The sequence below is a fragment of the Chiloscyllium plagiosum genome, chromosome 20 (genome assembly GCF_004010195.1).
Source record: "Chiloscyllium plagiosum isolate BGI_BamShark_2017 chromosome 20, ASM401019v2, whole genome shotgun sequence".
NCBI classification, from domain to species: Eukaryota; Metazoa; Chordata; class Chondrichthyes; order Orectolobiformes; family Hemiscylliidae; genus Chiloscyllium; species Chiloscyllium plagiosum.
This window is the reverse complement of record NC_057729.1, coordinates 13,416,653-13,443,083: the sequence shown is the minus strand read 5'-3', so window position 1 is coordinate 13,443,083 and position 26,431 is coordinate 13,416,653.

Below are 26,431 nucleotides of genomic sequence, written 5' to 3'. Positions count from 1 at the left end.
ATGAAGACATAATGAGGAGAAAGTTAATAAGCAGTGTAGCCCAGTTGATCTCATTGTGGGCACATGGACTCAAAAACTGCCTGTCACTTTGTAACTGATCTTCTGTCTGAAACTAAAAACTGAAAGAACTGTGAATGCTGGAAAACAGAGACAAAAACAGAAACAGAAATTGCTGGAAAAAACTTAGCAAGGTTTGTCAGCATCTGTGGAGAGAAATCAGAGTTAGCGTTTTGGATCCAGTGACCCTTCTTCAGGACAGAAGAAGTTCAGAATTCCAATTTTGAAGAAGGGTCACTGGACCCAAAAGGTTAACTTGGATTTCTCTCCATAGATGCTGCCAGACCTGCTGAGTTTTTCCAAAAATTTCTGTTTTTCTTTTTGCTTCTTTCTGAAGCTAGTGTCCTATACGACAGAATCTCCACTTTAAACACAACACAAGACTTTAGACAAAAGACCTGATTTGAATTCTGACCTAATTATCATCATTACCCTTTTAGTCCCCTGATCATATAACACGGGTGTCTGAAAGGGTTGTTGATTTGCAGTCAATTTTATAACGATGTCTCTTCACATTATGCGATGGGCTTTGTTTTGTTTCCAGCACAAGGGACTCTTTAGATGTAAGTCATTGCAGCTGGTGTGATATTTCACAAAACCAATTACCAGCTACCATTGTTAAAGTCTGCAGTATAACAAGGTTATTGCTGTAAATAACATTGCAGACACTTGCACATTGAAAAATCAGTTGCTTATTACCATCAGAAAATCTGACAAATATATCTACAAAGGTTTGAACTCTTCACTGAATAACTGATCAGCACTGTGGGGGAATAAAATAGCATACATCTTGTTCAAAGCAGATTTTTTTTTTAAAAGGAAAGGATACTTGCATCTTACATTTCCTTGATTTTGTTTTCAAAGTAATTTACTTGCTGAGATGGCTATCTCTATCTCTGCTAGATGACGACAGTAATATTAGTTACAGGAATATTTTTTTGTTGAAAACAGTAGGTCTAGAACTTCATCCTCTCTGAAGTAATGAGGCAGATGATTCAAGAGTGGTAAAGCCATCAGTTTGTAATGGGGTGCCCTGCATAAATGGCATAATCCAAATGTCCATTAGAAGCAACAAGATATCAACATACCAGAACTTAAAGAGAGTCAGAGGGCAAAAGTGAGTGTACTGGCCAGAAAGTGCTAGGGAAACTAAAAGGTCTGAAGGTGGATAAATCACCCATACCTGATGGACTATATTCTAGGATTCTGAAGGAGATAGCTGAAGAGATTGTCGAGGCATTAGTAGTGTTTTTTTCAGGATTCACTGGAGTTAGGGAGGGTCCTAGAGGACTGGAAAAGGGCTAGTGTAGCACCCCTTCACGCATAAGGTAGAAACCTGCTGATTGTTCCAAAGGTATCCACAGGAACAGAGGGAAGGAAGTGAGATAGCTGCGATAAGCCTGTCCTATGATTCATGCTAACGTTGGAGGTTGTGTAGAACCAGATGGAGATTCACAGCCGGGACAGTGAAAGAAGGAGGCTAACAGCACACACCAAATAGGCTTGTGTGCAGATTTCTGCTGCCACCAATGGCAGAGAAAGTCCAGAAGAATGTTGATTCAGAACTGCAAAAGGTTTAAAGATCAGACTCAACTTGTTGCAAAAGGTGAGTTGAACCACCAGACACATACAAGAACACTCATTACTATTGAGCTCATGACGATCTGTCACCACTAAGACATAGAGCTCCGAATGTATGGGGTGGGGGGGGGGGTGGGAGGCAGAAGACAGGAAACTATAGGTTGGTTGGCCTGATCTTGGTTGATAGTAAGATTTATGGTCCATTATTAAGGATGAGATTGCAGAATATTTGAAAGTGCATGGTATAAGAGAGCTGAGTTAGCACAGCATCGCAAAGTGGAGGTCATGTCTGACAAATCAATTAGGACTCTTTGAGGAGGTAATAAGCAAGTTAGACAAAGGAGAGCTAGTGGATGTGATCTATTTGGACTTCCAGATGGCCTTTGACAAGTTGCTGCATAGGAGGCGGCGAGCTACACCCAGAGACCATGGTGTTAGGGGCAAGGTACAGAAATGCATAGAGGAATAGCTGACAGGCAGAAGACAGAGAATGGGGATAAAGGGGTATTTTTCAAGATGGCAGCTGGTGACTAATAGAGTTTTATAGGGATCAATGTTGGAGCCATAACTATTTACATTATGCATGAAGAATCTGGATGAAGGAACTGAAGGCATTGTTGTTAAGTTTGCAGATGACACAAAGATAGGTGGAAGGACAAGCAGTGTTGAGGAGGCAGGGAAACTGCAAAAGAACTGGACAGGTGAGGAGAGTGGGCAAAGAAGCAGCAGATCGAATACAATGTGAAAGACTTTGCATTTTGGTAGTAGAGGGCATTGACTATTTTCTCAATGGGGAAAGACTTTGGAAATCTGAAGAACAAAGGGATTTGGGAGTTCTAGTTCTTAAGGTTAAGATGCCCGAAACGTCGATTCACCTTCTCCTTTCATGCTGCCTGACCTGCTGCGCTTTTCCAGCAACACAATTTTAAGCTCTGATCCCCAGCATCTGCAGTCCTCACTTTCTCCTATGCAGGTTCAGTTGGCAGTTAGGAAAGAAAATGCAATGTTAGCATTAATTTTAAGAGGGCTAGAACACAAGAACAGAAATGTACTGTTGAGGCTGTCTAAGACTCTGGTCAAATTGTATTTGGAACATTGTCAGCAATTTTGGGCTCCATATCTAAAGAAGGATGTGCTGGCATTGGAGGGTATCCCCAGTAGGTTTACAAGAATGACCCAGGAGCTGAAGGACTTGTCATATGAGGGGCATTTAAGAACACTACATTAGTACACAATGGAGTTTAGAAGGATGAGGTGGCATCTGATTGAAACTTACAGAATAATGAGAGGCCCGCTGGAAAGAGTGAATGTGGAGAAGACAATTTCCACTAGTAGTAGAGACTAGGACCCGAGGGCACAGCTTCGGAGTGAAGGGACGAGATGAGGAGGAATTTCTTCAGCCAGAGGGTGGTTTATCTGTGGAGCTCATTGCCATAAAAGGCTAAGGAGGCCACATCATTGAGTGTATTTAAGACAAAGATAGATACGTTCTCGATTAGTAGGAGATCAAGGGTTACCCAGAAAATGCATGAGAATGGGTTTGAGAAACATATCAGCCATGATCAAATAGCCAGGCAGACTCGATGGGCTGAATGACCTAATTCAGCTCCTATGTTTTATGGTCTTATAGTCTGAGAGAAATTAAGCTTTTAAAGAAATTAAAAATATAAGGAAATCTTCCACTTGACTGCTACTCCTCACTTACCCATTTATTAAGTCTGTATATGCTCCATCAAATCTGATGAAAATAGAAGGACATGGACGGGCAACACTGACATCTTGGGATCTCATAAAAGTATAGATCATAACTATTAATTTCCTCATTGCCTTGGTAACATTGAGCAAAATGGTACGGACAATTGTGAGAAGTCCAGTGAGCCCTATCTCCACATCAGGAGCAGATTGATGCATCTTCTAACTCAGTTATGGGCATTGAAGTGAGATTCTCGCCAGTGAGCAGTGAATTGTCTATTTAGAGCAATTTTTGTTTGTTAACAATCCTTTTAACTGTACATCTCACCTCATTATTATGCAGCTTTCTACCATACCTCCTGCTGTCAGAAACTTAAACATCGAGAATTCTCAGTTGAGACTGTGGAAAAGCACAGCAGGTCAGGCAGCATCCGAAGAGCAGGACAATCGATGTTTCAGGCATGAGCCCTTCATCAGGAATGAAGCATGTGAGCCGGGGGGCTGAGAGATAAATGGGACAGGGGTGGGGTTGGGGAGAAGGTAGCTGAGAAAGCGCTAAGTAAATGAAGGTGTAGGAGAAGGTGATAGGTTGGCGGGGTGGAGTGGATAGATGGGAAAGGTGATGGACAGGTCAGGAGGGTAGTGCCAAGTTGGAGGCTTGGGACTGGGATAATATAGGGAGAGGGGAAGTGGGGAAACACTGTTGAAATCCACATTCATCCCGTGTGGTTCCAGGGTCCCAAGGCGAAATATGAGATGTTCTTCCTCCAGGTGTCAGTTGGTAATGATTTAGTGGTGTGGGAGGCCCAGGACCTGCATGTCCTTGACAGAGTGGGAGGGGGAGTTGAAGTGTTCAGCCATGGGGTGGTGGGTTTGGTGACTGCGGGTATCCCAAAGATGTTCTCTGAAACGATCCACAAGAAGGTGTCCTGTCTCACCGATGTAGAGGAGACCACACCGGGTGCAATAGATACAGTAGGTAACATTGGTAGAGGACAGGTAAATTTCTATTGAAGTGGAAGGATCATTTGGGGCCTTGGATGGAGGTGAGGGGAGTGGTGTGGGTGGAGGTTTTGTAATTCCTGTGGTGGCAGGGGAAGGTGCTGGGAGTAGGGTGTGGACTGGTGGGGGGTGTGGACCTGATGAGGGAGTCGCCGAGGCAATGGTCCCTTCGGAGCGCTGATAGGGGTGGGAGGGAAATATATCTCTAGTGGTGGGGTCCGTTTGTGGGTGGCAGAAGTGGCGGAGGATGGTGTGATGTATGCGGAGATTGGTGGGGTGGAAGGAGAGGATCAGGGGGTCCTGTCCTTGTTGCATTGGGAGGGATGGCATTCAAGGGCGGTGGTGCGGGAAGTGGATGAGATGCACTGGAGGGCATCATCATCAAGAATTTTCAGCATGGAAGTCAGAGCAGAAACTTGATGACAAAGCTTGTCACGGTCCACAAAGAACCTCCATGTTGATCGCAACAACTCTAGAAGTCAAAGTCCATTAGCATTAGCCGAAGGCACCCCTCCCCCATGGACATTAGCCGATATTTGCCAACACCTTAATGGCACCTCTGTGATCCATTTGCAGAAAACCTAAAATATATAGACCTGCATTGCAAGGTGCACCAGTAACTAGCAGTAAAAGGCTGCTGCAAGGATATTTTTGCATTCAGGGAAAGCCACATAGCTCACAGATTGGGCCAGGCTGCATCTCAGGTCTGCACATTTGCCATCTTTGTGCCTTTCTGCTTGTACCCAGCATCCATGCTTGCCTCCCTTGCCTTACCCTGCCTCGTCATTAGTCTTTCGGTGCTTCAGCCAGAGTCACAGGCTACTAGTATAATGTCGTGTTGACATTGTGTTTTACACAAGACATACAGATAGGCTGTTAGTCTGTATAATCTGTCTGAGAGGGAGACATCTTGCTGTAAGGCACACTGAGATGTCAGTCTTACACCTACAGTAAATACATTGCACATTTATTCAACCAACCGACCATGTCGAAACGTGGGTGGGGACTAGTCCTCAGTCCAGCCAAGTGGGTGGTGTGCAGTCATTCAGAGCATCCTGGTACCATCAATCACCAGCACAGTCCAGGGACTTGGCCATGGTTTGTCATCCACTCAGGCTGGTCACAGTCGGGAGAAATGTCCAGCTTCAGTCTAGGGAACAGTCTGTAGGGCCATTAACAAGCAGTCAGGTGAAAGACGGCAGTCAGAGTTCTGGTCAGTCACATCTAGGATAAATTACAATCCTGGGGGTCTGGGTGTTGATCATTGAGGAACGTGAAAGGGAAAGCTGTGGGGAGAAAGGATGGTTCATTGTCAGAAAGGATGGACAGTCAAGACTGGTGGGGGAGTTGCAGAGGAACATGCGACAAGGATAGTGGTAGACGGATACTCAAGTTTAATGGATGGTATAGATAGAACTGCTTGGGAGGGCATGGTGGGCTAGGGGAGGTGGGGACGTTTATTGGTAATCAACACCATATGGCTTCCACAGGGAGAGCATGGAGAACCAGTGTGGGCATCATTAAGCTGTATGTCAGGGGTCAGGTAGGACAATGGTGGGGAAGTAAGTGGAGATGGGCTGTTAGGTCAATGTGTGAGAAAAGGGTATATGTAGAATTTAGTGGCACACCTGATGACTAGCCAAGTCAAGTGTACAGGATCTCCACCATGAGCTGCCTTCATTGTCAGCACTTTCTGTTCTCTCTAATATAACTGGAAAATGACAAGTCAATGTCCAGGGAGGGTACAGTCAACATCACTTTAATGGGCGCTCGATCCATTATCAACTGGATGCCAGGACATTGCAAGGACAAACACATAAAGCATGGGCTCACAAACTGCTGTTGCATTCAATCTATAATCATTGCTCTCGTCTATTTGTAATGTATGCAGAGTGATAATACTTAAAGTCCAAATACTGAAAAACAAATGCACCATGTCATCAGTGCTTGTAAATTGTACATCAGCACCTCATGTTTGCAGACAGTTAGTCACGGTGACTTAAAAGGGGGCGCCCTGCTGGTTAAAGACAACCCATCAATTAGGCAACTTCTAAGTTTGTTGTTGGGGGGCAGATACAATCGCTTCATCATCCATCAGGTAGCTATCACAGTGGACTCTACTGTATGCAATCAGAATTTAAATGATTGATGGGCCAATGATCCTCTCTCAGTGACCGTAAAGGTGACAGCTAATTGAATTTTGGTAAGACAAGTTCCTTCCAGGGAGTGGTAGATGAACTGTGTGGGACTTCTCAGTTATACACTTGCAAATGCATTTGGACTGTGACCAATGCCATCTGTGCAAGATCACACTGGGTTGTTTCATTTCTTAATGACGGGGTCAGTACTGCAGATTGGTAGCAGCATCTGGAACTAGCTAGTTTCCCCTAGGTGTCATCAATTGCACACACATGGTACTGAGAAAGCTGTATTATAACATGCAGAATTCATCAAAAGGAAGGGGTTCCTTTCCATTAATCACCATTACCATTTCCTGACTATGTGCCCGCTACCCTGGCAGCTGCCATGACTCCTATATCCTGGAGCACTCTCACGTACCCAGAGTATTTGTAGGTCCAGGAGACTTACTAGGCTGGTTACTGGGAGAGGTGCTGGAAAAGCACAGCCGGTCAGGTAGCATCCGAGGAGCAGGAAAATCAACGTTTCGGACAGGAGCCCTTCATGATTCCTGATGAAGGGCTCCTGCCCAAAATGTCGATTCTCCTGCTCCTCTGCTGCTGCCTGACCTGCTCTGCTTTTCCAGCACCACTCTAATCTTGACTCTAATCTCCAACATCTGCAGTCTCACTTTCACCTACTTACAGGGAGACAATAGCTACCCACAGTGACCATGGCTGATGACACCATTGACAATCCCATAATGGATACAGAGGACTGAGACAATGCTGCCCACACTTTGACCAGGTTTGTGGTGGGGTGGACAACAGGGCTGTTGAAGATATGGTTCCACCGCATGGACCAGTCCGGGTCTGCCCTCCAGACAGTCTGGACAAGGTGTGCCACATCCTGCCATGCATCGTGCTTCATAATTGGGGCAGGCAATGGGGTGATTTTCTGAATGCTGAGGAATTGAGGAAATAGTAATTGTCTTCTAAGGAGGAAGATAGGGATATTGGGGAGGAGGAAGCTCTCCCTGTCTATGACAGAAATCAGCTGGGGTTGGGTGCTACAAGCCTGACAGGGCCTGAATGACACCCGATTCGATAGATGAGAGCAGGGTGCAGCAGACCATCAAGGAATGAGAAATAGTCATGGCCATCATGTCAGCATTTGGCATGAATGTGAAGGTAAACTACAACCTCTGATTGTTTTTGCTGGCTGCAAATTACAGCTGACTTTTGGAAATGTCTGATTGCTTGTCTGTATTTGACAGTCCCCTAGTGGTCATGACAGGATGTGAGTGACAAGTGGACATTGGTGGCGTAGTATGTTGACCTAAGAAGGGTGGTTATTTGCGATGTAGTAAAGGGTAGGTAAACTGTGCAGCTTATGGCTAAACAGTGAGTTGGGTGAGTAAATAGGGTTGATGTGTGACAGAGAGTCAACCATGCCAACAATGTGCTGTGAACACCTGGCTTTGTGGCCATTACATTGTTGGTGAGGGGCAGTGCCAGATTGCCAACACTTGTCAGGTACATGGCAGTTTTGAAAAGGTGACTGGGTATGAGGGATGTTGATCTTTGAGCAGATATATAGTGGGCGGTGGATTCTTCTGGAATGAGATATGGTAAGTAGCATATTATTATCCTCTTATTATTATTATTATTATTATTATTACCCTCTTATTATCTTACCGGTGGTGCAGGCCTCTGAGGCCCATTTTTGGGGGCAATTTCCAGACCCAGAAGTCAATGCCATGATTGCCATATGCAGAACACCATAGATGTGCAGCGACACAGCTTAGATGGAACATTGGTGGCAGGTTGGGGCTAGAATTAAACAAGAGAGGTACCACAGAAGAAGAGTAAGCATGGATTCCATAATTTTGGTAAGATGAAGTGAGAGATCTCATTAGGCCTTGCAATGAGGAACTGTCCAGGAAATTCAACAAGCCTTGCACTAAGCCATCAAAATAAAATTCAGCCCCATTTTTACTCCACTGATGTAACTTGTGCTAGTTGCCAACACGCAATAATTTACCTCTTGTTTAAGATGAAAGCCTCTTTTCGTTACACTATATACTAGTTTCCCCAACAACTTTAAATCACATTGACCCTGTAGACTCAGTCTTAATGACAGTGGTTGGCATTGCATGTTTCTGCAACTTGATGTTCATCTGAAGATTTGGTCTTGCTGTACTATTGTGACAATTATCATTTCCTGTGAATTCACAAAATATAGAGCCTGATATCTGATGGAGCATAATCTCAAGCACTGGGGAGGAGATATCCTTAAGCACCTTTACCATTACAGGGTACTTGTGTTTCTTCAGAGGGGCCCATTTGGAAGCTAAGGTGGCTGAAAAATTGGTTTCCATAAAAAAAAGAGAGACAGTGGCCCAAGAGCTGATAGCGTTACCACTGGATAGAGGTTACAAGGAGGAAGCATGTGATCAGCATGGAGAATTGCTCCAAGATTACTGAGGATCATGAAGAGGTTGGAGCAGAGGTGGGGGCAGCTGAGTAAACTTTTCACAGTCCCACAGGAGCTGGGTGTGAAGGTGAGACAAATTGACTGATTTTTTGTGAGTTGCTCAATAGGTTAGCTCCCTGTTGTGGTCCCATCTTGGAGCCAGTGGGGTCAGAAGGCCACATTCACATCCACATCTTACATCTTGAGGTACCTTCACTGTCGCTACATGCTTGAGCAGCACCCACTCCTCTGGGGTTGGAAGGCGGGATGCCATTGGCCATTCATGTCTGAAGGCCCTCTCACTGAGTGTCCAGCCTCAGGAACCTGCATGATTTCATTAATTCAATGGTAAACATTGAGTTGGTCACTAATTTCTTAGAAGTTTGGACATGAGAACAGAATGCAATCACCAGCCAATAGGACCTCAATATTATCCCATCTAATACGAATCTTCAAAAATTAGATGATTCCAACAGGACAAATGATCATTAGCGAATATTGTGCAGGGAGTGATCAAGCAGGTGGAGATTTGATTCTTGGGGCTGAGGAGATCTAATTGTCAGGACAAGAGAGTGATCCAATTACAGGCTCGCTGGAGGCTTGGGTGGAAATACCCCTGTCCCTACTCGCCCGCACATATTGCTGCAAAGGCATGCAGCAATTCTCACCATGATCTAGCTGTTTAATTAAGTCTGAAAGACAGATAGAATCTGAAGAATGCAGCCTTATTAAAACACTTAAATAAGTGGCTTTCTTCTGGAGAGCTGGCCATTGTGGACCTTTCCTTCCCTTTAAGAGTATCTCACCATATCTTGTAATAACATCCCATTGTTACACAATAGCAATGAAGTACCAAAACTTATCATGGATAGTCAGTGTTGCTGCTATAAACACATGCTATAAACACAGGATAGCAAATGATGACACATCCCTTGCAGACCATCTCACTCTGAGCAGAATTTCGGTGGAGAGGTAACACCTATTCCGACAAGTCCTGACGAACCTATCCCAACAGTCACTGCAGAGGTCAGATCAGTTTTCCTTTGCGTGAATCCAAGGAAAGTGATGGGATCAGACTGAGTACCAGGCCGTGCACTCAGAACATATGCAAATCAATTGGCAGACGTCTTCTTGGACTCTTCAACCTCTCCCTGCAACTGTCCCTGCCTATTTCAACCTCTCCCTGCCACTGTCCCTGCCTATTTCAAGAGGACTAACATCATCCCTGTGCCCAAGAAAGCTAATGCAGCATCTGGCAATGACTACTGCCCAGTGACCCAAGCTTTGATGGTCATGAAGTGCTTTGAAAGGCTGGTCCTGGCATTAATCAACTCCAGCCTCCACACTAATCTTGACCCACTCCAATTTACCTATTGGACCAACAGAACCACATCAGATGCCATATCACTTGCCCTTCACTCCTCCCTAGAACATCTTGACACCAAGAACAACTACGTAAGAATCCCACTCATTGTTCAGTCTTCAGCACTGTTATCCCCTCGAGACTGATTACTAAACTTAGTGATCTCGGACAAAGCGCCATTCTCTGCAACTGGATCCTCAGTCTCCTGACCCATAAGCCACAATCAGAGAAGATTGGGGACAATATTTCATCATCATTAACACTCAACACTGGAGCCCTCCAGGGGTGCGTACTCAGCCCCCTACTGTACTCACTGTATACCCATGACTGCGTCACTAAATACCAGACTAATGCTATTTACAAGTTCGCTGATGACATAACCATAGTCGGTCGAACTTCAGATGGCGACGAAACAGACTAGACGGGAGGTGAAAGACCTGGAAAAAGGGTGCACTGAGAACAACCTAGCTCTCAATGCCAGGAAAACCAAGGACCTCATTATTGACTTTCGGCGGGATATTATTCATGCCCCACTTACACATTAACAGCACATAAGTAGAACAAGTGGAGAGTGTCAAGATCCTGGGAGTGGTCATCAACAAGCTTTCTCCGACTCTTCATGTGGACGCACTGGTTAACAAAGCCCAACAACGTCTCTTCTTCCTCAGGCAACTGAGAAAATTTGGCATGATGGCAAATACCCTTGCCAACTTTTATAGGTACGCCATCGAGAGCATTTCTTGACTCTAATCTCCAGAATCTGCAGTACACACTTCCGCCTGTATCAGTACCAGATATGGTAACTGTACCATTCAAGATCAGAGACGGTTCCAGAGAGTGGTGAACTCAGCCCAGACAAACACAAAGGCCGACCTCCCATCTATAGAATCCATCTACCAGGCCCACTGTCAAGGAAAGGCAGCCAGCATTCTCAAAGATCCATCCCACCCTGGAAATGCTTTTCTACAACCTCGATCATTGGAGAGAAGGTATAGAAGCCTGAATAGGTGCACCAGCCGGTTTTGAAACAGTTTCTACCCTACTGTTTTAGAATACTGAATGGACTCACAAACTCTTAGCATTCACCTGTACCTGTGTTTTTTGTTTTTGCTGCTGTTTACCTACTATTTACTTATCTATGCTATTTAACTATGTGATCTGCCTGTATTGCTTGCAAGGCAAAACTTTCTCTGTGCCTCGGCGCACGTGACAATAAATTCAATTCAATCAGTTCAAATTCAATTCAATTCAATCAATTACATTTTTTAACAGAAAAGAGAGTGTCCTAATTTAGCAGCTTTAAAGGGAGGTATTTCAATGATTCATTGGGTAAATACATTTTGCACTGTGGTGTTAGTTCTACTGGGCCAATCTTGGTCCATGTGAAGTTGCCTGATCTCAACCAGAGGAGTAGGGGTGGATGTTATGTTTAGTCTTAATGCCCCACAGCGAGAAAGCAGGCTAGATTTCAGTTCCTGATGGTTATCCTTTGGTGGCCTGCTGGAAAATATAAATGTATGGCCATAAAATGAACATCCAGCCAAATGGTAGCGGCTCCACAATTGAATGGTTTGCTAAAACTCAAAGTCAGGTTTACACAAAGATAAATAATTTGGACAAACAATCGATCAATCAATCCCAAGCCAAGAGTAAATATCTCCTGGGGAGGATTTGATTGACATGACTCTTTTGGCTTGGTTTTTGCTGAAATAATAACAGCAAGTCTCTTAATGTTCACCATTCCTACTGGGTAAAACTGATAGCAATCTCTGATGTCAATGTATGCTTAGTTAAATTTGAGACTCTTGAATTCCTTCACAGAAAAAAATCATTTCTCATTGCTTGTGAAATCTGCCCAAAGGTCATTGCAGTGCATCAATTTTAGGTAATTACAGATTACAAAGTAAGAATGTATCAGTGGAGTAGATGAACTTTTAATTGCATAAAAAGTGATGAACAATGCTGAACAATGACTCTAGTTGTGAAAAATGTATTTTACATGTCCAGTCTCAATCCCTCAGATGAAAACTGATGTCACAGAATTGTCTTATAATCATTGCTAGGCAAATTGTATGCATTCCTCAATGACAGAAAATGTGGCCTATGCATGTTTGTTCCTCAATCTTACAGTTGAATGTAACCTGTATCTGAAAGATAATGGCCAGCAGTACTGTCTGGGGAATCAGATTTGTCTTTGTAGTGTTGCTGGAAGCAACCCAATACAAACAAATTTCTCCCCTACAGAGATTAAATGGAAGGAGAAAGGGGATGTTTGTGATAAATGTTAGGTTCAGAATACATTTGCTGTAAGCTAGTTTAGCTAACTGCCTAATGGAAAACAGAAATACGAAAGTGCAGTCAGGTCATTAAGCTCAGCAGGACATTCAAGTCCATAGCTGTGCTGGAAACTTTGGCAATTTTCATCTTTACCCACACCATCACCTTGTCCCTGTGTATCGGGCCACAAATTTCAATTCTGGACACCATACGTGAGAGAGTCAAAGAGAGGGTGCAGACTAGATTTATGAGGGATAATGGATATTACATGTAGAAAATAGAGAAGGTAGGTTTATTCAGCATAAAGCAGAGTAAGCTGATGGGAAATTCCATATATATATTCAAAATTATTCCTGGTTCTGATAAAGTAAATGAGGAGAAATTGTTTCCTCTGTCAGAGGTGCTCTGACATCATCTGTGGAGAAAGAAATAGAGCTAAAAGAGCTGATTTCCAGAAGGAATTCAATAAGGTGCCACATAAAAGATCACTGCGCAAGATAAGAGCTCTCAGTAATGGTGTAATATATTAGCATGAATTGAGGATTGGTTCATACACATAGAAGAAAGAATTAGGATTCTTTGGATTTTTCAGATTGGAAAGATAACCACAAAGATCAGTCCTATTGCCTCAATTGTTGACCATCCACATTAATGACTTTGAGGAAGGTCAGAGTGCATTGTCTCCTAATTTACTGATGAACAAAAATAGGTCGTAGAACATGTTATGATGAGGACTTAAGAAATCTGAAAGGGGATTCAGATAGGTTGAGTGAGTGGGCAAAGATCTTGCAGGTGAAACATAAAAAGGTATGAAGTACTTTGATAGGAAGAATAAAATGCAGATTAGTATTTAAATAGAGAGATACTTCAAGAAGCACAACTTAGAAGGACCTGGTGTTCTCATGTGTGGGAAACACGAAAAGTTAGCATGCAGATGAACCAAGTAATTAAGAAGACCTATGGAATTTTGGCCTTTATGGCTTAAAAGTTGGAGCTCTAAAATAGGGAAGCATTGCTCCTACTGTACAGAGTATTAGTGAGATGCCACCTAGAGTGCTGTCTACAATATGGATCACTGTATTTAAAAACAGGATTTCTTGGCAACGAAAGCAATTCAAAATAAATTTACTGGGTTAATTCCTGAGATGACTTATCAAGAATGGTTAACTAGGTTAGACATTTATTCGTTGGAGTTTTGAACAAAGATGGGTTATCTTATTGATACATACAAGATTTTGAGTGAGCATGACAGCTTAAATGTTAAGTAGTAGAAAGTGTGAACTGCAGATTCTGGAGATCAGAGTCGAGAGTGTGGTGCTGGAAAAGCACAGCAGGTCAGGCAGCATCTGAGGAGCAGGAGAATCGACACACTACCGCCTAACTGAGGTAGTGCTTTTTTTTTTCCCCAGCACCCATGTTGTGTGTGTGCAGGTGTGAGACACAGTGAAAGACATAAGGTGCATGAATCTTTATTCAATTTCCACCACCAGGAAGAAAAGAAACACACAAGTGGCCAGTGACAAGCAGTGTCCTTCATATCAAAGGGCAATGCTGTGTGAACAAACAGTGAAGGGGAGGGAGAAAATAGAGTTGGAGGGGGAAATAATGCACTCCACTCCCTGCAGCGCCCACCTCTCCCTGAACAGCTCAAGGGTGTTGGTGGAGACCACGTGCTCCTTCTCCAGAGACACCCAGGCTCTAACGTAACCGCGGAAGAGGGGCAGGCAGTCGGCCCTAATGACCCCCTCGATGGCCTGCAGCTTGGACCTGTTTATGGCCAGTTTGGCCAGACCCACGAAGAAGTCTTCAGACCTGCCCTCCCCCTTCCGTACCGGGTGTCCAAAGATCAGGAGCATGGGATTAAAGTACAACCTTTCAGCTCGGGCTCCCCTGATTGGACCAGATTAACGATCCTAATCAGGGACTTTATGTTCTCTGAGGTCTAATCCCATGCAACAGCCTGCCACTGGCTTGTCAATTACTTGAATGAAAGAAACACAGTGGGACTTCTCTAAAAGAGAAAATGTGGGGCTCTCACCAACATTCCAACTAGTGGCTGGGTCCCTCACTGCAGCATAAGATTCTGCCCAACATCTGAATATCTAGTCTAAGCCTCTTTATAGTCTTGAAAGCTTCAATGAGATCACCTTTTATTCTTCTAATCTCCAGAGAATATTGCCCCTTATATCAGACCCACTTACAGATTTGGAATCCCCTTCCCCCGGTGTCAGATATGAAATCCATCCTCTCCATCATGATCAACTCCCAATTCCACAGATGCTCACCAGATAAAAAGGTTCAACAGATGTTTATTGCATCACTTGGTATGTACAAATATTACATTCACGGACACATCAGTTTCTGGGCTAATATTGAGCTATTCAGTCCTAATGAGTAGCACGCTTTCACCAGCATGTCTTGCCCGCAGTGACCCCGAATTAATGTGGAGTCTGAAACCTTTCAGCCCTCAGGTCACATGCTATGATACAGTGATGATATCATGAGCATGTTTCTGAAAGGTGTACTGATTTGGCAAATACAGTTAAGGAGAATCCAAAGAGATTCTACAAATGCATTAAGGACAAAAGAGTAACAAGGAAGAGAATAGGGTCCCTCAAAGATCAGCAAGTCCACTTGTGTGTGGAGCCGCAGGAGATGGGGGAGTTGCTAAATGAGTATTTTGTATCAGGGTTTGCTGTGGAGAGGGATGTGGAAGATAGACAACATGGGGGAATAAATAACAACATCTTGAAAAATGTCCATACTACAGCGGAGCAGGTGCTGGACGTCTTAAAATGCATAAAGGTGGATAAATCCCCAAGTGTACCCTGGAGCTCTGTGGAAAGCTTTGGAAGTGATTGCTGGGCCCCTTGCTAAGATACTTGTATCATCGACAGTTACAGGTGAGGTGCCTGAAAACTGGAAGTTGGCTAATGAGGTGCCACTATTTAAGAAAGGTGGTAAAGAAAAGCCAGAGAGTTATTGACCAGTGAGCTTGACATCGGTGGTGGGCAAGTCATTGGAAGGGATCCTGAGGGATAGGATTTACATGCATTTGGAAAAAGAAAGACTCATCAGGGATAGTTTTGTGTGTGGGAAGTTGTGTCTCACTAACTTGATTGAATTTTTTGAAGAAATAACAAAGATAATTGATGAGGGCAGAGTGGTGGATGTGATTGAAATGGATTTCAATAAGGCTTTCGAAAGGATTGCCATGGTAGACTGGTTAGCAAGGTTACATCACACGGAATGCAGGGAGAATTAACTATTTGGATACAGAATGGCTCGAAGGTAGAAGACAGAGAGTGATGGTGAAGGGTTGCTTTTACAACTGGAGGCATGTAACCAGCGGTGTGCCACAAGGATCGGTGTTGGGTCCACTGCTTTTCATCATGTATATAGGACATTGGTTAAGCCACGTTTGGAATAGCACATGCAATTTTGGTCTCCCTGCTGTAGGAATGATGTTGTGAAACTTGAAAGGGTTCAAAAAAGATTTACAAGGATGTTGCCAGGGTTGGAGGGCTTGACGAAAGGAGTGTCTGAATAGGCTGGGGCTATTTTCTCTGGAGCGTCAGAGGTTGAGGGATGACCTTGCAGATATTTATAAAATCATGAAGGATATGGATAGGGTATTTTACCTGGGGAGAGTCCAAATCTGGAGGGCATAGGTTTAAGGTGAGAGGGAAAAGATTTAAAAGGGACCTAAGGGGCAATTTCTTCATGCAGAAGGAGGTGTGTGTATGGAACAAGCTGCCAGAGGAAATGGTAGAGGCTGGTACAATTGCAGTATTTAAAAGATATCTGGATGGGTATATGAATTGGAAGGGTTTAGAGGGATATGGGCCAAATGCTGGCAAATGGGACTCGACTTATTTAGGATATCTGGTCGGTATGGGTGAGTTGGACCTAAGGGTCTGCTTCTGTGCTGTACATCTCTGTGACTCTAGTTGACATAAAATTAGATTAGATTACTTACAGTGTGGAAACAGGCCCTTCGGCCCAACAAGTCCACACCGACCCGCCGAAGCGCAACCCACCCATACCCCTACATTTACCCCTTTAACCTAACACTATGGGCAATTTAGCATGGCCAATTCACCTGACCCGCACATCTTTGGACTGTGGGAGGAAACCGGAGCACCCGGAGGAAACCCACGCAGACACGGGGAGAATGTGCAAACTCCACACAGTCAGTCGCCTGAGTCGGGAATTGAACCCGGGTCTCTGGTGCTGTGAGGCAGCAGTGCTAACCTCTGTGCCACCGTGCCGCCCATAAAATGGCTGGGGAAGTTTGTAGCTTGAACAGCAGATGCCATAGTCTGATACTAACATTAGAGTATAAGCTAGACTAATTGTAACCTTCACAGAAGGAGTATATCCAAGGTAGCAAGATTAAGATAGCACACAAAGGGTCCTTATGAAATGCAAATAATGGACCCCACTGAATAGAAGCAAATGCAGCTGCTTGTATCGATCAAATGGGTTGTTTTGCCCTGGATGGATTTTTGTACTGTTTGATATGTTACATCCTTGAGAAATGCTGATAGAAGGCTCAATACCAGACTAGTCCACCAAAGTCTGGTATTGATAATGGGATAGAAGGGAAGGGTCTGACCCATATCAGTTACAATTATAATTGTAATTAATAATTGTAGCCAGGTGCTATAGAAGAAAATGGTGGAGTTGTTTTAAGTATGTGGAAATTATGGGATTTAACTGCATTCCTCTGGATATTTAGTCTAAGATGGATAGAACAGCAAAGGAGTACTGCATAATGGGCACAGGAACTAAACCTAGAATGCGGTTGAACAAGGTATGTTATGAAGGCCCATGAATAAGGGATAAGGAGGTCTGGTAAACACCATAAGATCATGGGGTGACCTAAAGCTGTCCATGGACACAGTGACATTATTAACCTGATTGAGTGTGTATGTAATCAATTAATAACACAATTAATAATACAATTGGTTTGTCACAGCCAAAGGCAGGCTACCAGCAAATATTTAAAAAGTGTACGTTTCCCTTTGTTCAGTGGAGAGGCCTCTGGACTGCCCAGAGGCTCTCCGCACTGGTGGAAAACAATAAACCCTTTGATACCGGAAGTGGACCCTGGTGAAAAGTAATTCATTTAGTCATTCCACCCCAACAAAACGAACTGAGAACAACACAACAATCAGAAGATCATGGAAATAGCACATATTCTGTTAAATGCAAATCAGACAGATTTATGTCAAAATAAAACATTTTCAGATTCAGTATTGAATTTTAATCTGAGATATTAGTCAGCCATCTTGTGGTGCAAAAGGAAATCAGAGCCTGGCTATCCTGTAATGAACAATTCACTTTCTGAATCCCCAAGACTTAGTCACAAGGCACAAATGAGAACTATGAAAATTAGACCCAACTATCCTGGATGTGTGAAGCTCAAAGAGCACAAAAAGCTTATACCATCCAAGGCAAAGCAACCCATTTGATCAGCACTCCACCCTCCAACTTAAACATTCTCTCCCACTTCCACAAATATGCAGTGATCTGTTATTGACAAGCTGCACTGCAGAAACCAAGATTCCTTCAACAGCAGCTTCCAAACGGAAGAACAAGATCAGGAGAAGCATGGGAAAATCAAAACACTCAACATCCTGACTTGGATTATGTCACCATTCTTTCACTGCTTCCGGATCAAATTGTGGAAATATGCACCCCTCCACCAACAGCGTTATGGGTGTACCTATGCCACATGGACTCCAATGGTTTAAGATGACAGGCCATTACAATCTCCTCAAGGGCACTCAAGCAAAAACAAAACACCACAGATGTTGGAAATCTAAAACAATCAGAAAATGCTGGAGAATCTCAGCAGGTCTGGCAGCCATCTGTGAAAAAAGAAACAGAGTTAATGTTTTGAGCTGAGAACTAACACTCAAAACATTAACTCTGTTGTACAGATGCTGCTAGATTTGCTGTGTTTCTCCAGCATTTTCTCTTTTTACTTCCCAAGGGCAATTAAGAATGGACAAAAAATGCTGGACTAGCCAGTGATGCCCTCATCCTGTGAAATAATAAAATAAATATAACTTCTAATAAGTGTCATATACTTGTAGGAAAAAGATGAGTTTTTAACCTATGGTGCCCAACAACTCTCCATTGTTGGGGTTTTCCTCCTATAGTGCCTGGGGTTTTATTGTTGACTAATTACCAGAGATTGATTGTCATGGTTAGCCAAGAAAACCTTTATTGTATCATACAACTTGTTGGGTAGCAGAAGGAAAACTAGATGAATGTTGGCAAAGACAAGACACTATTGATGTTGGAAACCTGTAAAAACTGAAAGTACTCAGCAGGTCAGACAGCATCTTAGCAATCTTAATTTCAGAGAGACTTTGGGCATTTTTTATCCAGATACCCCCATGGGCTCTACTTTGCAGCTTCACATTAGCAGGCCATCTTGCATGTGCTTACGTAAAATATAACATTGTGGCATCAGGTTGCCAATTCACCATCATCTCATCAGTCTCCAGTAGTATACAAAATAGGTAACAAAATTAGAAACCAGCTCACCTTTTACAAACAAAAGACAAATAATAAATTTGTTAAAAAGCCAATCAAGTTTGCATAACCTGTTCCATTATTCAATGGGGATGAGAAGAATACTGTTAGGTCTATAGTGACAGCACATGTTTTGGAAGTGAACAGGGTTTTCTCCTGTTGCTCCGGTTTCCTCCCACAGTCCAAAGATGTGCAGGTCAGGTGAATTGGCCATGCTAAATTGCCGATAGTGTTAGGTGCATTAGTCAGAGGGAAATGGGTCTGGGAGGGTTACTCATCACAGGGTCAGTGTGGACTTATTGGGCTGAAGAACCTAATTCCACACTGTAGGAAGTAAAAAAAAATTGTCTGATGAAAAGGTTAGCAAATGGGACCAAAGCTACATGTAGCTGCAGTCAGTTCAGAAGATGGCAGTCTTCAATTTCTATTGACTTACAAAGCCATTAAAGATAGAGTGAGAGGGAAAGGGCACTTTGAGTTGGTGGTTGAACTATCTTGTGATCCATGGCTAAACCAGTCTCCTACCTGACATCCTGTGCTGATTGGACAGCCAAAACTTGATTTAATGGAAGGGTGTGGTCTTGGGAGCAAACGAACCAATCACGTTCTATTCCATCTCCCTTACCCCAACATAAAGTTCAGTCCTACGTTCCTAAAAGTATCACACTCAGGAGTCAGTCCATGTGTGAACATCGCTGCACAGAACTTGATATCTTCTTTGTATTACATTCCCCTTCCTCTCAGCAATATTAGAGGAAAGGAATAATGTTCTACCCATCACAATGTCATCTATAAGAGGTTACGTTTTCACACTGTCTTTACAACTTTCTGCAATTAGAGGAAAAACGTCTATTTAGAAGTTTATTAAAATAAATTAAATTATGCCATAATGTACCATTACATTTTGTCTAAAAATGAGCACAAAAGTGCTTGACCACTCAAAGCAATAAATCATGAGAAATTGTTGGAATCTGCAAAGTTTTAAATAATTATAGGATTTCAATATTCTATGGATTGCACTGTTGTGAAAGATCAGTGTGAATCCTCAACAAATTATAACAATCTACAGACAGAAACAGATATGTAGATCAAACCACAAAATGTAACATTGTAGTTGGTGTGGTGTAAGCAATATTTGACAAATAATGAAAAAGACACTGGCATGATAACCAATACATTGAACTTCACATCATGTTTACACATTGTCAATGGATCACAACACCTCACCTCCATTTCTCCGAATTTCAGATGAAATGCCAAACTGAAGCCCTGTGGGCATTAACGATCCCACGTCACATTCAGAATGGAGAGGTGTTAGCTACAATGTTCTAGGTCATAATTATCTGTCAAAGCAAACTGCACTTCTTCAGGTTCAATGGTTCCTAAAGGTATTTTCAGCTGGATGCAAGAAGCCTCTCACATCTTGCACACAATAGAAAACAAAGTTAAAAATCACAAAACACCAGGTTATAGTTCAACAGGTTTAATTGGAAGCACACTAGCTTTCGGAGCATCGCTCCTTCATCTGGTGATAGTGGAGGGCTCAATCCTAACACACAGAATTTATATATTTACAGTGTAAATTTTGCTATAAATTCTGTGTGTTGGAATTGAGCCCTCCACTATCACCTGATGAAGGAGCGATGCTCCAAAAGCTAGTGTGCTTCCAATTAAACCTGTTGAACTATAACCTGGTGTTGTGTGATTTTTAACTTTGTACTCCCCAGTCCAACACCGGCATCTCCGAATCATGAATAGAAAACAAAACTGCTAACTCCACAAAACAAAATGCACCAGAGATTCCAGGAATTACATTATGCTTTTGAAAGCAGCATAAGGTATAACTTCTACTCAAATATCTCCCTGATACACACTCAACGGTCAATATAAGAATTGTTGTCTGTGCTTTAAACACATTGACCAAGTTATGTATTACTTTATCCAGCTACTCTGGTCTGTGAGGTGGACAAAGGCCACAGAATTCAGTTTGCCGTTCAATTCAATTTTATTATCAAAATATTCCTTATTAAAACACAATGTGAGCATTTCCCAAATTCCCACAATATTTACTCTTTATACAGCTCTATTCTTCTGAGAAAGGATATTACCTGCAATGATCCATATGTTTAAGCTGGGCTGTAGGAATTTCCCTCCTCTTCAATGTAGGGCTAACTCTCTTCTATGAAGGTGAGTTTTGCAGGTCAGGGCAGATCTTCTTTTGGGTCTTCATGGGTTGCTGCACAGTCTTCTGCCATGTTACTACTGCTGTCTTACTAGGGTCTTCCCTGTGAATCGTTGCTAAGTCTTTACTGATAGGATGGCTCCCTGGTATGTGTTTTTTATCCTCCCTCACCCCAGACCTTTCCGAATGTTCTACAACCTTTGACCAATGGGGTCATGAGCTCGGTTCATGAGCATCCAATGGGGTCACACCAACACACTTCACTGTTGCCATGCCAGGAGGTGTAAAGTGTGCACCATTCTGACAATCAAGATGTCAAAATGTCCGTACACGACCCTCGGGCTGGCGGTAACCAGCTCCCCTTAAACTTAAGCTCTTTGATTTTGATTTCTACTGTTCTCTGGACTGATAGCTCCTGGCTGCTATTTAACTTAGATAGGTCAATTTTCTGATGAAGGTCTTTTGCCTGAAACATTGGTTTTCCTGCTCCTCGGATGCTGCCTGACCTGCTGTGCTTTTCCAGCACCACACTCTTGACTCTAATCTCCAGCATCCGCAGTAAACACTTTCACCTAAGTCACTTTTCTGTCAGTCCTGATCCCTCTCGCTGTGGGTCAATTTAGAATGATCAATTTTGAGCCCATGATCACTTGACCACAAGTGGATTCTATTTTCCATTATAATGTCACCATCTACATATTAATCAATCTCTCTAGGCAGTAATGACATTTTAATAGGTCAATAGGACATATCACCATGGGAGAGATGCCCAGATATGGAGAAATGTGCTTTTGCCACACATGCCACTTTCTTTCTCTACAACAGTGCCACAGAGTTATAATCTACAATGGGTCAGTCAGGAGTTTCACCATTCATTCCATTCAGTCCCCGTCAAAGGACCACTTTACACTGGGAGACTGGACTTCCCAATATATAACAACAAAGCATGCTGCAATGGAGACTTTTACAACGTGCATCATTTTATTTAATCTCATGAATTATAATTCCTAAAAATAGTTTTGATTTTGCTGTAATTATAATGGGAAATGTTTCAGAATCTCAAACCTGAGTTAACAAAAGCAAACCAGACTCTTCCTTGAAGTGAGACTATTTACATTTAAGTTTCTTTACAGGTTAAACCCTGGCCAGTTGTATTTCCGAGGCCTTCAGGGATTTGGCAGCTCAAGGGAGGCAAGGGCAGTTTTGGTGAAAAGTTAGTCTTCTAACAGCTCTGCTGGTGGACCAGGAGAAGAATCTGGAGTACTTCCTCCAGCCCTTCATTCTTCCTTGGAATTGGACCTAACATCAGAAGCTCTTCCTCCAATTCACAGATTCAACCTCAAGATCAGATGAGTTGACACAACTCCATAATCTTGGAGTAAGGGATTGGAATGCCTTCCATCCCAATGGGTCCCTTAGCTATGACTGCAACCTTCTTCCCAACTGACTGAAATCTACACTAATCCATCAGACTGACATCCAGGTTGGAAACCATCAAATAAAACATGCATGCTGTGGTGGCAAAACTCCACAACTGCTGAAACCGACAGCAACTCTCACACCCACTAATTAAGAAAACAGTAATACCTCAATCTAACCTCTTCCCACCTTCCCACCCCACTCCCATTTCCCACTCCTTACCATGACTCAGAAGGATGCAATTTAAATTTATAAGGGATTCAAGCACAGAATTGAACTTGTCACTGCGATGCACTGTTGGAGGGCTGTTTCCTTTCCATTGGCATTTATGTTTGATTGACAGGTTAAAGTAATGCTTATTCAGTTGGATATAAAAAATACCCCCTCCACCGCCCCCCTTCAAAAAGCATTTTGATTACAGAGAGAAGTGCTGTTGCCTGCAATCCTAGCCAACATTCATTTTCAACCCACTCTACTAAATTAAAAAGAAATAAGCACTTTGTTCATCTCATTGCTCTTTGCAGATGCCTTCTCTATGCTACGTAGCTGCCATAATTGCCTGTACAAAACGATGTGACTACATTCAGAAAGTAATTCACTGGTTACAAAGGTGCAATAAATACCAGAATTTCATCTATAATTTCTGTGGAAATGTTCGTCGAATTATTCTTTACAAAAACTTGAAATTTATGAAGACTTCTCACCCCAACCTCTTGTCGTTCATTGAATATGAAAGAAAAAAAAACAAGAGCATAAGACTAAAAATGAAAAATAGTTGCAAATAAGAGGAAGTGCAAACTGTTGTCAGAGCACTTCTTTAAAGCATACAGTGGATATTAAGCTATAGGTTCAATTTATTCTTAATTTTCAATTGTAAGCTCCTTTGATCCACATCTAATTTGTTTTGGAAATCACTTGTACATGAATCATTACAGTTACATCAATAGAACAACAATTTTCATTTTTATTGTTCACTTTTGGGTAGAAAATATCTAAAAGCACTTCATGGAGGAAAAAGAGACACTGAACACTAATAAAACTGCTGGAAGGATAATTGAGACAAAAACAATCAAGGGTGTTTCTGGACAATTAAAGATAGCTGAGTCTAAGATGTAATTGCAGAGTATTTAAGATAATGTCATGGACGCAACCACCTTCAACTGCTTCATCAATGACCTTCACTCTATTATAAGGTCGCAATGAGGAAATTCATTGATAAAGGAAGAGATGTCTGTCTAAATACAGCATTTGGCCCTTCCAAACTGTCTTCACCTGCCTGCTGTGCAACCCAGATAGCCAGTCTCAGCAGCAACCAGTACTCATAGAGGTGTTGTTGAGCAATTGCACACTCTTAGGGACCTCAGCACTAAGACTAAAATCCTGGTTGATAATTACCGAGTGACACATGCACCACATAGGACTTGAGCCCACAATCTTCTGGTATAACGTGGAGAACATTATTAACTGTGCTATGGCTCATACAGATTTCAGCTATTTTAAATTCACTCCACTGATGGCGCAACTGTAGCTATAATGTGTACTATCCTCGAGAGGCACTATAGCACCTCATCAAGATACCTACAAGCTGCCAGAAAACAACTTCCATCATTGAGAAGATCCAAGGCAGCAGCAACTGGAAACATTGCAGACTGCAAGTTCCCTCACACACCCCCATTCTTCATCATTGGATCAAAACTCCAGAATCCACTTGTTATCAACACTTTTGGAACACTTTTTGTCAGATTGATTGCAATGGATTAGTTTGCTGGTCCACTACTATCCTCCCGGAGCAGGATTGAGGACAGCATGTACAAGAGGGCCTGAGGCTCTGAGGTCCCTTTGTACAGGGCTTGGGGAACATGAGTTAGGCCAGGGAACTGGATCCGGAACAGCCTGGCATGTATTTTCTCTCTCAGTTCCTCTACCTCTAAGCCAGGAGGCCCTGATTCAAGCTTTACCTGCTTCAGAGGTGTGTCATAATATTTCTGAACAGATTGATTAAAAATTTGAAAAGTCAGATTGGCAACCTCAATGAGAAGATCATAGAATAAATAATATTACAAGATAGTTTCACAGAGCACCATGTTTTGGAACCAACCCAGGCAGCAGGTTATATTAGACTCTATTATATTCTGGAGTGATGGGACAGGATTAATTAATCAGAGTAAAGACACATACAGGCAACAATAATCATGTGTCAGGTGGTCAGCACTACTGCCTCACAGCACCAGAGATCTGGGTTCAACTCCCCCCTCCAGTGACCGTGTGTGTGGAGTTTCCACATTCTCGCCATGTCTGCATGGGTTTCCTCCAGGTGCTCTGGTTTCCTGCCACAGTCCAAAGATGTGCAGGCTAGGTGGATTAGCCATGGGAAATGCAGGGTTACCTAGATGGGGTAGGTGGGTGGGTCTGGATGGAATGCTCATCGGAGGACCAGTGTGGATTTGATGACCTGCTTCCACACTATAGGGATTTTGTTCTATTGGAATATGATTGAACTTTCTACCCAGTTTGAGAGGGGGGGGGGGGGGGGAGAGTGAGTCTAAGACTGATATTGCAAACTTAAATAAGGGCAATAATGTGGGTATGAAAACTGAGCTAGATAAAGTGAACTATCATGCTTGACAAGGCTGTAGCTCAGAAGAGACGCAGCCGCAACCATTTAAGGTATTTAAGAATACTCAAAATAAGTTTATTCCTACTATACAGAAAAACATCTCTGGAACAACTACCATCCATGGTTAATTAAAGAATTTAAGGAAATCATCAAATGTAATTGTATAGAGAAGACTAACAGGGCAGATGTTTACTCATTATATAAAGAATTTCAGTGATTAAATAAAGTGAGTCCTGTAGACGGTGAGAATAGGGAGTCAAAACTAAATAATAAGGAAGCATTAGATGAAATGAACAAATATTTAACTTTACTATGGACAATATAAAGACACCCCATTGTAGCTGTGAGTCAGAAGGAGGTTGAGATAGAGGGACAGAGCAACGTTACAAACACAAGGGAAGTGGTACTAGGCAAAAAGATAGAGCTATGTAATTGTCTTGAGTCCTGGTGCACTTCATTTTAGGGTTTTAAAAGTGGTTACTAATGAGGTAGCCGTGTGTTGGTGCTAATTTTTCAAAATTCTCTACATTCAGGAAAGGTTCCAGACTAGAAAGTGGCAGATATAACTCTTCTAGTCAACAAGAGAGGGAGGCAGAAAATGGGAATTAGCTTCATAAATAAAATGAGGCAAGTGTTAAAAATCATTAAGGGGGTTGGGCATTGAGAAAAACTCAATGTAATCAAAAAGAGTCAGCATTGTTTAATATAAAGGAAATCAAGTTTAAATTATTTATTGGAATTATTTACAGGAGTACCATGCATTCTGGATAAAGGAGAGACCATTAACTTCACTTAAATTTGCAGAAGGCATTTGAAAAGGTATTGTATAAAATGTTATTGTGCAAATTAAAAGCATTTTGAGTCAGTGGTAATGTACTATCATGGATATAGATTGGTTGGCCAACTGAAAACAGAATATACATAACTGATTAACAGGACATGACAAGTGGGGTCTGCCTGGGTCTGTGCTACAGCCTCACATTTTTTACAAAACAAATCAAGGATGAGGGGTGTGAAAGCATGATAGTTAAATTAGATAACACAAAGATAGGTAGAAAAGTATGTTGTAAAGAGGACAATGGATGTTGTAAGCAGATAG